The following is a 10,422-nucleotide window of genomic DNA, read 5'->3' as shown; positions in this document are numbered from 1 at the left end:
AGGCTCACAGTGTTCCATTAAAGATACCAATTGTACACCACAGATACCACAAATTCTTCTATGAAAGAGAGACATTGAGAGGTTTTGTTTCAGATTTTTATCATCAATTACTAACGTCCTCGTATGAAACTCTCCACCTAGACTCAGTCTGGAGGAGGGATATACCAGACCTGGAAAAAGATTTTGATTGGCAAGAAGCCTGGGCAAATGTTCGATTTACATCAAGGAACCCGGACCATCAACAAATCAATCTTAACTATATTCACAGGACATACTTGACTCCTATAAGACTGAACAGAATGGGTCTTAAACAAGACTCCAAATGCTCCTTATGTACAAATGGGGACGAGGGGACATTTATGCACATGTACTGGGACTGCCCACCAGTTAAGATATTCTGGAAAGAAGTGACCCAGCAATTATCAAATCTATTAACTCTGAATATACCTGTACACCCCTCTGTATTACTGCTGAATTATGTTTTTGAGTGTGCAGTACACCCACAGCTAAAGAGATTGGTTTTATCGGGTATCACAGTGGCTAAAAAGCTGATAGCATCACGATGGTTTCAACCGGAAAAAATGTGCCGGAAGGTCTGGATTATTACATATCTCGATGTGATTTATCAAGAAATATCTACAGCAAGAATTTTGGGTCTCAATGAATCCAAAATGACAATGTGGTTAGAAGTGGTGGAGAGAATAAAAGCTAGCATATAATGGTAGTGTCTGGTTAGGAGCGAGGGATAATGGATGGATTATCCAATGGGGGGTCCGGGAGGGGGGGGTACGAGCTAGAGCATATGTGTGTAGGGTATTAGATAGCAGGTATTAGGGGTATATCCTGCATAAGACATTTAACTAATTGGTGATTTCATTGGATGTGCACGGTTAATTAATGCTTGTATATCTTATCGTGTGTTGTCATGTTTGTTTATATGTTTGTTTAAAAAATAATAAAAAAATAAAATACAAAACTGTGATCATGTTTGCCGAGCATGTTTTATGTCTGATGAAACACAGAACTATGTAACGTCCCCAGGCCTCTGCTCCCAGCTCCAGCTCCCCTCTCCAGCTCCCTGTTTCTCTCCCCGCCTCCCCTCTCCGGGCTTCGGTTCCCATCCCCACCCCCCCCTCTCCAAGCCTCTGCACCCGTTTTCAGCCCCCCTGGCTGCTATGCCCCTCCTGGGTTTTTTGCTTGGGCTCCCGGCCCCAGGTCTCCAGGTCCTCTCCCTGGGGTCGTTCCGGGGTCCCGGCTTCCTGCTTCACCCGTGTCCGGACATTGTTCTCGGGGGTTTGGAAGCCCCCCATTGAGGGGGAGGTACTGTAACGTCCCCAGGCCCAGCCCTTGTTGGCCGGTTATGATTATGACATTGGACATTCCCTACCTCCTGACAGTGGTCTCCTACCTGGTCCCCTACCTCCCTGCGAATTCCTAGTTCACAGAGGGCTTCTGGACGCTAGAGCTGAAGCAAAATTCTCTAGTATGATGAAATCATATGACCAATGCAGTGAATCCTCCTTAAATCAGAAAGTGCAAAACTTCCACAGCACCTTGTCAAGATACTGTTGCCCCTCTGAAGGTTAAAAAGGTAAAAACTGATAGAATCTCTCCATGGTTAAATAAAACCAATGTTAAAGATAACAAGAGAAAATGTAGGATAGCCGAGCGAAAATGGAGGAAATTCAAACTCACAGCTCACTTTAATTTATACAAAGACGCCATGGGTGCATACAATAAGGCAATACAACTTGCGAGAAAGGAATATTTTTCCAAAATGATCTCAGAAAATATGGGTAACTCCAGGGTACTTTTTTCCACCATCGACCGGCTGATTAACATACCACCCCCCCATATACCGCAGCAATCAGCCACAAAATGTGAAGAGTTCGCCGTTTTCTTTAATGAAAAAATATCATTGATTAGAGCAAGCATTACCTCTGATATAGATCTGGCTGTGAGTGAAAACCCACCTGAGATAACTATGGGGGAATTCACATGTATTACATTACCTGACCTCTGTAAGATTGTCTCTGAGTGTAATTCCGCCACCTCCTGCCTCGATCCTATACCAACAGCATTTCTCAAGCGGGTGTTCGATAGTGTCTCAAATCATGTCCTTGAAATCATAAATATGTCGCTTCAAACAGGCACTTTTCCAGATGCATTTAAAACGGCTGTAGTAAAACCACTACTAAAGAAAACAAACTTAGATGTAAACGAACTAAAAAGCTATAGGCCAATATCGAACCTTCCATTTATCAGCAAGATATTAGAAAAGATAGTCTCAGTACAAATAAACTCCTTTCTCAAAGATAATAACATCATGGAGGAATTACAATCAGGTTTCAGAACAAATCACAGCACTGAAACTGCCCTTACTAAAATAGTTAGCGACCTCAGGCTAAACTCCGATGCTGGCAAAGTCTCAATTCTTGTCCTATTGGACCTTAGTGCAGCGTTCGATACGATTGACCATAATATCTTGATCAGTCGTCTTGAAAGACTGGTTGGCTTTTCCGATCATGTACTAAATTGGCTCATAACATACATTAAGGGGAGAAGGTTCTATGTTAAGCTTGGAGACAATGTATCCGAGGAACATGACAGCAGCTTTGGAGTTGCACAAGGAAGCTGCCTTGGTCCATTACTCTTCTCACTATATATGCTGCCCCTCGGGGACATCATTCGAGACCACAATGTATGCTTCCATAGTTATGCTGATGATACACAACTATATATCTCCGCAGAACCAAATAACACTACAGCCATACAGTCCATTACAAATTGTCTGTTAGCAATAAACAAGTGGATGAACAATAACTTCCTAAAATTAAACGAAAGCAAGACCGAAATCCTATTGATCGGCCCAAAAGCGAAAAGGGAAGTGCTGTGTGAAAACCTGGGGAGTCTGTCATCCTATGTAAAGACTGAGGTTACAAGCCTAGGTGTCATCTTGGACTCAGACCTGACCTTTAAGTCTCATATAAATAAGGCCATGAAAACGTCATTCTTCCACCTAAGAAACATAGCAAAAGTAAGACCTTTCGTAAATAAAAAGGATGCAGAGACACTTATTCATGCTTTTGTATCAAGTCGGCTTGACTATTGTAATGCACTGTTCACTGGTCTTCCCAAAGCAACCATTGGGAAGCTTCAGCTTATCCAAAACTCTGCAGCTCGATTACTAACTCAGACAAGGAGAAGAGAACATATCACTCCAGTCCTAGCCACTCTGCACTGGCTTCCAATAACTCATAGAATTGATTTTAAGGTCCTTTTCCTAACATATAAAGCTCTTAATGAGCAAGGCCCAAAATACATAGCAAATTCCCTAGTTAGTTATCTGCCCTCAAGAACGCTACGGTCATCCACTACAGGTTTACTAGACACGCCCAGAAACCAAAAGAGGATAGGAAGTATGGCATTTGCCAACTATGCCCCAAAACTATGGAACACACTACCAACACACATCAGAAACGCCAGCTCCATACACATTTTTAAAGGAAAATTAAAAACGTACCTATACAGTCTAGCTTACAAATAGTTATGGCTTGGAAAAACCTGATGGATCCATGAGGCTAGGATAAGCCTTGTGGACCCAACTTTTTAGATGAAGGAACATACGCACACAATACGCGACCACTGATGGATCCATGGGGCTTGGATAAGTCCTGTGGACCCAACTCTGACCACTGACCACATGAGGGAACGGGTACATACGCACACAATACACGGCCACTGATGGATCCATGGGGCTTGGATAAGTCCTGTGGACCCAACTCTGACCACTAATAAAAACGTAACTACACTAGCGTTATAAGAGCTAACATTGCTACCTACCGTACAAGTGCATTGGTTTAGTGCATTTCCTACTTCCGGTTGCTACTGAGCGGACATGTTTGTGCGGACCTGTTCTCCCAAACTGGTAAGCAAATGACTGTTTTCATGTTTTCATTTTTACGTTATTTTCATTTTTACGTTATTATTATTATTATTATTATTATTTATTATTATTATTATTATTATTTTTTTTTAAACATTGATCTTAACTGATCACTGTGACTTTATTGCTTTTATCATTATATATGCCTATGTTTGTGTACAGCACTTTGAGCTGCATGACATGTATGAAAGGTGCTTTATAAATACTTACTTACTTACTTACTTACTTACTTACTTACTTACTTACTTACTTACTTACTTACTTACTTACTTACTTACTTACTTACTTACTTACTTACTTACTTACTTACTTACTTACTTACTTACTTACTTACTTACTTACTTACTTACTTACTTACTTACTTACTTACTTACTTACTTACTCTAGTGGCCAGAGGAGCTAGATGGTGCAGGCGGCCATCTTGGTCTGGTTCAAGATAATAGAGTTAATCTCTAATTATTTATTATCTTGGGCCATCCCTGTCTTTGTTTGATGTCGTCTCCCTGTCTGGTTGTTGTGTGTGTCATTGCTTTTTGTGTCTAGTTTGTGTTTATGGATTGTGTGTTTTGGCCCTGCCAGGTGTTGCTTGTTGTAATTAGTGTTTGTATTTAAGTGTGGGTCTGTCATCACTTCCTGGTGGCGTCATTTCCTCCAGTACCCTCCTTGTTACCCTCACTTACCTCCGTGTTCCCTTGCCCGTCGTGCCTCTCCCGTGCCTTACTTCATGTTCTTGAGTGTTGTAAGTACGTAGTTCATGTATTCCGTTTTTATTCCTCTTTTGTTTCTCGTGTCTCAGTCCGTTTTGTATTACTACCAGCTCTGCTGTGTCTTTTATGTCCCGTTTTGTAATCGTGTCGTCTGCCAAGTAAAGTCAAGATATATCCACGTTACCCTGCTGTCTCAGCCTCCTCTCTTCCTGGTCTGCAATTGTGTTCTCACCTTCGTTAGCACCCCCAATCGCAACAAATTGTGATCGTTAGAAAAACACGTTTCGGGTTCGGTAAAATAGACATAAAATATACCTTACCTTAGCCAGAAGGTATTCCAAAAAGAATAATTCCAAGTGATCGCATCATCATCGCGATTACCAGTGTATATGTCTATACACGTTTCGATGGTAAAATATGCTTAGGCAACGGAATTTCGAGGCGATCAATGTGAATATCTGTTAAAAAAAAAAGGAAGACATGTATCAACACCAAGCCATTCGGTTTCAGACACAGACGATACTGCCATCTGGTGATAGTCAATCGGCATTGCAATTCAAACATATACAACCGACCCAGGGACGGCTAGAATGATCCGGATGATGATTTAGAACGGGGATCAGAGGAAAAATATCAAAGGATCAAAACCCGAGAAATCTCGGGTCTGGCGCAGAATGTGTTAAGTACCAGTAGGAACCGGTAAGTATTTTATATGTACAGATTCCTATGAGAAAGTTACACAACAAGTTCTGGGTAATTCCACTCAACACGACTGTATTATGAAGTGTTAGCAGACATACAAGGGCTGGCATCGCTCCAGATCTACTCTGTCTAGACGAGATCTACTATCAACATGTATAGGGCCCCAAAATGTATGGGGCTCCAATTCCCAACACACAATTATAGTGTTGGCAGACTGACGGTATGCACAGATACCATACATTAGTGAACAAAGCTCACAACAGAGATTACAGCAGGCAACAGAGAGAAAAGGGACGGAACAGGAAGTGCCATGCGGTTATACAAGGTTTTCTGATTGGGCAACTGGTGGATTGGTTGTCTTCTCATTGGTGGACCTCAGAATAGCAAGGGCGAGGGAGAGATAGAGAGAGAGAGAGAGAGAGAGAGAGAGAGAGAGAGAGAGAGAGAGAGAGAGAGAGAGAGAGAGAGAGAGAGAGAGAGATACAGAGAGAGAGAGGGGAAAGGAAACACAACAGCCACAAGCTGGAATGTAACAATGATCTTGAAATAAAGATTGAATGAATGAACTAAATGGAAGGCGAACACAATTAATGTTATTGATTACACCTGTGTTTACCCTGCGATGACCTGTTAAAATGGCCACTGTGAAAAGGGCCTAGTAGGATGCCCCATTGTTACCCAGTCCCCCTTACACAACTGGGCCTTATAGGAAGTATACATTGAATTGTATGTGACAAAAGGAATATTTATTTTAAATATTTTTTCACCTGTGCATTTCCTGCTATCCGGTTCGTTCTACGTTTTAGATCACTGAGCGGTGTCCTTGATCCGACGATCTGACGTGTCAGAGTGACCTCCATATTGGATGGCAGGATGATATAATATACAGTAGGTGAGGGCAATTAAGCGGTCCTTTGTCCCGCTGCTCAGAGCGTCACTGGGCACGACAACAGCGTTTCTGGAGAGTATTCTCTGGCACCTTCTCTGGCCTATCAGGTTCCTCCTCCCATTAGGAGACAACAGTCTGTCAGGCACCTCTCTGACCTATCAGGTTCCTCCTCCCATTAGAAGACAACAGTCTGCATACAAGAAGCACAAAGGTTGCTTTTGTCACGTATACTGGGTCAGACGCACAGCTTCGTGCATACATTTGTTTGTTTGTTGGTGTGTGTGTGTGCGTGTGAATGTGTGTTCATGTGTGTGTCTGTGTATCTGTGTGTGTGTGTGTGTGTTTGTGTGTGTGTGTGTGTGTGTGTGTGTGTGTGTGTGTGTGTGTGTGTGTGTGTGTGTGTGTGTGTGTGTGTGTGTGTGTGTGTGTGTGTGTGCGCGCGCGTGTGTGTGCATGTGTGTGTGCATGTGTGTGTGCATGTGTGTGTGTGTGGGTGGGTGGGTGTGTGAGTGTGTGTGTTTGTATACACCTGTGCATTTTATGTGTGCACGTGTGTGAGACAGGAAAGATGGAGACAGAGAGAAAGAGAGAGAGAGAGAGAGAGAGCACAAGGGAGAGAGAGGGAGAGAGGGAGGGATAGAGAGAGTTGTCTCACTGGATGGCTATGGTGGACAATGGAGGACAGAGACAATAGAGAGAGAGAGAGAGAGAGAGAGAGAGAGAGAGAGAGAGAGAGAGAGAGAGAGAGAGAGAGAGAGAGAGAGAGAGAGAGAGAGAGAGAGAGAGAGAGAGAGAGATAGAGAGAGAGAGAGAGAGAGAGAGAGAGAGAGAGAGAGAGAGAGAGAGAGAGAGAGAGAGAGAGAGAGAGAGAGAGAGAGAGAGAGAGAGAGAGAGAGAGAGAGAGAGAGAGAGAGAAAGAAAGAAAAAGCGGGTAGGATTACAGTATAAAAGAGATGGCAGCGTTCTCAGGCCTTGTGACTGAACGTGAGGGAAGTGCTTGTGAGTGTGTGTGTATGTGTGTGCGTGTGCTTGAGCAGTGTGTATCTATGCCGGGATTGGACTTTCTTCCAGTGTTGGTTTTCCCAGTTGACTATAACTAAGTTAGGACGACTAACAGGACGCTGTACTGGACGGGTGAGATCGGATTATCAATATCTTGGATTGATTCAATATTATTGTTGAAATAATTAGCTGTGGGCCACTGGGCCACTGGGCTAGAGGGGCAAGATCTATCTATCTATCTCAGAATCAGAATCAGAATCAAAATCAGAATCAGAATCAGAATCAGAAAGGTCTTTATTGCAGTAGTAGTAGTTTACACATACAAGGAATTAGATTAGGCTGTTATGCAAAATTAACGGATAGACAATCACTCTTACTGGTCCACTGGCCTATTTAGGAAATCCCTGAACATGAACTTGCATCGGTTTGTGATAGATCATTAGTTACTGGATATTTCAAGGTACCTCATATTTGGTACCATTTTGAAGCTAACAACTAGGGCTTTCCAATGATATAAAATATGTGTATGATTATCATCATTATTTGTATTATTATGATTCATATGTAGTTGCACTTGAACTTGTTGAAATTGAACTTGGAAGATAAAAAAGATTTTGCAAGCACTTTCCTTACTTGTTTGAAATGTATGTGTAATGTATGGAATGTAGACAATATTGTTGGCAATATATAACAGCTGACAGATTAGAAATAGCATTTATTGTTCAAAAGTTATGAATTAATTAATGAAACTAGATTAGATAAAAAAAGAAAGAAAATAAAATGTGTACGTATTGTGATGGTAATTATAAAACATTCATGTGTGTGTTCAAATCTTTCTTCAAACTTACCCCATTCTCTTCCTAGAGCCTTGTCTTCCTCCATACTCTCTGCCGCTCTAGAACCATCTTTCCTGGGTAGGGAAGTAGCCTGAAGTCTCTGGCTCTCAGCTTGATGTTGTTAGCCAACGCTAGCATGGGAGCTAGCGTCCAGCAGCTAGGCCTCGGAGGCCTCATCGTCAATTCTAGGTTGATAAAATGAAATATGTTATATATACGAATATGACCCACTAATGAATACACTAAATACAGCAATGTGGCTATTTGAAAACACTGCATTTGCGAAATAAATATGTCAATTGTGTTCACATTAGTCAAACGTTAGCCCACAGCTAGCTCCAACGTTACCGCAACACAAAGCACGGCATCCTGGGTGATTATTTATATTATATAGAATCTCTGGAAAAACATCTCACAAACACTATAGACGGTCATAAACGTTAACGAATGCTATAATAAGGCAAACAAATGAGTATAAACAGTACTTACGCCGTCGTTTCGAAATGCACGAAAAAGCTCTGATTCCCCGGAAAAATGAATTCTATGACCGCACGCTCTGGAAAAATCTATCAAAAAACACGAGCGTGCGAGATTGGCGATAGAATAGAATATAATTATAATAATAAAATAGGCCAGGGCTGTACAATTGTGCACAATGTGGTCGAGTATATACACAAATTAGAATAATAAACTAAATAAAATAAATAACATTGGGATGGAATATTTAGCAGGGCTGTGCAATTGAGCAGTAATGCAATTGAGCAGTAATGCAAAACGTACAGTGAAAAACAGTGAAGTATGAACAAGTATGAAGAGTTTTGAGTGTATATACAAATATACAGTCCAGTAAGGGTGTGTTAATGTACACAGTGGGGGTGTGTCAGTGGGGGTCCCGAGCCTCGTTGATGAGGCTCATGGCAGAGGAAGCTGTTCTTGTTGATGAGGCTCATGGCAGAGGAAGTTGTTCTTGTTGATGAGTCTCACTGCAGAGGAAGCTGTTCTTGTTGATGAGGCTCACTGCAGAGGGGTAGAAGCTGTTTTTTATGAGGCTCACTGCAGAGGGGTAGAAGCTGTTCTTGTTGATGAGTCTCACTGCAGAGGGGTAGAAGCTGTTCTTGTTGATGAGGCTCACTGCAGTGGGGTAGAAGCTGTTTTTGTTGATGAGGCTCACTGCAGAGGAAGCTGTTCTTGTTGATGAGGCTCACTGCAGAGGAAGCTGTTCTTGTTGATGAGGCTCACTGCAGAGGGGTAGAAGCTGTTTTTTATGAGGCTCACTGCAGAGGGGTAGAAGCTGTTCTTGTTGATGAGTCTCACTGCAGAGGAAGCTGTTCTTGTTGATGAGTCTCACTGCAGAGGAAGCTGTTCTTGTTGATGAGTCTCACTGCAGAGGAAGCTGTTCTTGTTGATGAGTCTCACTGCAGAGGAAGCTGTTCTTGTTGATGAGTCTCACTGCAGAGGGGTAGAAGCTGTTCTTGTTGATGAGGCTCACTGCAGAGGGGTAGAAGCTGTTCTTGTTGATGAGGCTCACTGCAGAGGAAGCTGTTCTTGTTGATGAGGCTCACTGCAGAGGGGTAGAAGCTGTTTTTTTATGAGGCTCACTGCAGAGGGGTAGAAGCTGTTTTAGTTGATAAGGCTCACTGCAGAGGGGTAGAAGCTGTTCTTGTTGATGAGGCTAACTGCAGAGGGGTAGAAGCTGTTCTTGTTGATGAGGCTCACTGCAGAGGGGTAGAAGCTGTTCTTGTTGATGAGGCTCACTGCAGAGGAAGCTGTTCTTGTTGATGAGGCTCACTGCAGAGGGGTAGAAGCTGTTCTTGTTGATGAGGCTCACTGCAGAGGAAGCTGTTTTTGTTGATGAGGCTCACTGCCAGGGCTTGACATTATCTTTTTGGCTCACTAGCCACTGTGGCTAGTGGTTTTCCAAAGTCATTAGCCACTCAGCATTTTCACCAGCCAAAAATCACCACACTAAATAATTTTTCATCAATACGTTCCCATTTTATAGCGTGATGATGAATAGGTTTCAAATCAAAATGCATATGCTCAGTATCATGTTCCACCATGAATGCATGAAAGGGGGGGGGGGGGGGGGGGCGGGGGGACGTTGTTTCTGATTATTGATTACCAATAACGGCATTCGTTATTGTAGCATCATACACTGATGTGTCATGATGTCGTGATGTCATGTATGTTGTGTATGTCATAAATGTTACTATAAATTGAAAATGGGGGACCCTGATGTAAACAAGACAAACGTCTTTCTCTGGTCTGCATCCCCTTAACAATTGTGTGTATTGAGCCGTACTGTATTGTACCCATTCTGCAATCTGTTAAATAAAGTTT

The sequence above is a fragment of the Notolepis coatsorum genome, assembly GCF_963971535.1.
Source record: "Notolepis coatsorum genome assembly, chromosome: 6".
In the NCBI taxonomy this organism is placed as follows: Eukaryota; Metazoa; Chordata; class Actinopteri; order Aulopiformes; family Paralepididae; genus Notolepis; species Notolepis coatsorum.
This window is presented reverse-complemented; position numbering follows the sequence as displayed.